Below are 1,870 nucleotides of genomic sequence, written 5' to 3'. Positions count from 1 at the left end.
GTGCAGGGGAGGGCAAGAAAGCAATGAAAGTATTAACAGTTACATTTCTGTAGGATGTCCCACGTGACATTCAAATGTCCTCTGGTAGCATGACCTTTTCTCCAGAGAATTCTGTTTCCAACTTCCTGTCTCCAAACATCTTTTGTTCTTTATATTCATATCATGGCAATAAGTCTCTAGGTTTCCTTGGAGTTTTATTAAGATCCTCAGTTTCTCAGGAATAATGTTTAAGAGGGCCAAGGCAATAGCTCAGTAGAATAAACACTTGCCTGACAAGCACATGGTCCTGAGTTCAATCCCTGGTACTGCAAGAAAAAAAAAAAAGAAATAATGTTTAAGCATCATATTTTCTGCAAAGGATGTCCATAGCTGAGTTCATGTGTCATTTATCTGATATAACCATTAGGTTATATTTGTACATGAAAAGATCCTCGGAAATAGACTTTCATTTTTGCTGGACTGCTAAAATGTTGAGAGAGATAGCTAACTTGTGAATATATAACAGATGGAAAGGAGAGAGTGGAACTCTTGTCAACAATTACAAAAGGGCACTGAAACCTAGTGATGGATTTTTTTTTAAAAATCCATTATTTTTTAGGTAGTAGGAAGAAAAATATCATTCACAGTGTCTAACTCATTAGTTTTTTAATAGATTTTTTTAGGTAGGTGAAACAAAAGTGAATTTAAAAAATGTATATTCAGTTGGCTAGAAAGTTCAGAGATCCTGAATTCCTCTCTTTGGGTCTTGAGAAGTATGCTCCTGAGGCTCTGATACAGGTAGTAAACTGCTGGTGGGACAGGTAGGGGATGTCGTTTAGCTATGGATGTTCTGGAAATTTGATTAAATATTTGACAAAAAAATTGACAAAAATATTTTGAAAAACTTTTCACTACAATAATCTCCCTGTTAGCCCTCTGTCTCAGTTGCAATAATCTTGTTATCCCTCTCTTGCGAATAGGGCATGGACTGACTGGGGGTGAGTGCAGAGTACCCCGCAGCAGCTGCTGTCTCTGGGGGTGTGGAGGGCTCTGTTAGAGATGAGAGTTTTCTTCCCTCCTTCTCTGAGGCAAATAGATGTCAGAAAACACACAGCCAAGAGAGAGAAATGTATTCCCCAGACTCTGTAGGAGACCTGCACGCACTTCTTTTATAAACAGAGGGCTCTACAAGTCCAACTGGGTAGTGTTGGCAGCAAAGGCTGAAATTTTTTGAATTATTCTAGGGATGGTACATCATGGCTATAAATGTTCTAAAGTGCAGTTCTCAGTAGAGCTATGAACAAGTCAAACACTTTTCAGACACGTAGATCACATAAATATAGTCATCTCTTCCTATCTGCAGAAGATTGGTTCCAGGACCCCTGAGGATACCAAAATCTGTGGATGCTCAAGTCTTGTATAAAATGATGTAGGATTTGCATATGACCTATTCACATTTTTCTTTGTAACTTAAATCATTTTGAGATTACTTATAATGTTAATACAATGTAAATGTTCTGTAAGGAGTTGCTATACTATACTGCTTATAAAACAACGACAAGAAAAAGTGCATGTTCAATACAGATGCAGTTTTTTAAGAAACGTATTTTCAATTTGAGGTTGGTTGAATGTGCAGATGCAATACTTACAGATATGATAAGTTTACTGTACTTAAAAATACGTGAGTTGTGCTGGCAAGATAGCTCAGTGGACTAAGTGCCTGCTTAGGCAAGCTCAGGGACCGAGGTTCGATCCCTGGCATCACGTATTGCGCTGGTCCCATACCTGGGTGTGCTGAGCTGGTGATCGACTGTGAGCTTGGTGGCACATGCCTGTAATCCCAGCACTGGGGAGGCTGAAAATAGGAGGATCACCAGGAGTTCCAGCTGTA

Source organism: Octodon degus, unplaced genomic scaffold (genome assembly GCF_000260255.1).
Source record: "Octodon degus isolate 3935 unplaced genomic scaffold, OctDeg1.0 scaffold00112, whole genome shotgun sequence".
In the NCBI taxonomy this organism is placed as follows: Eukaryota; Metazoa; Chordata; class Mammalia; order Rodentia; family Octodontidae; genus Octodon; species Octodon degus.
This window is presented reverse-complemented; position numbering follows the sequence as displayed.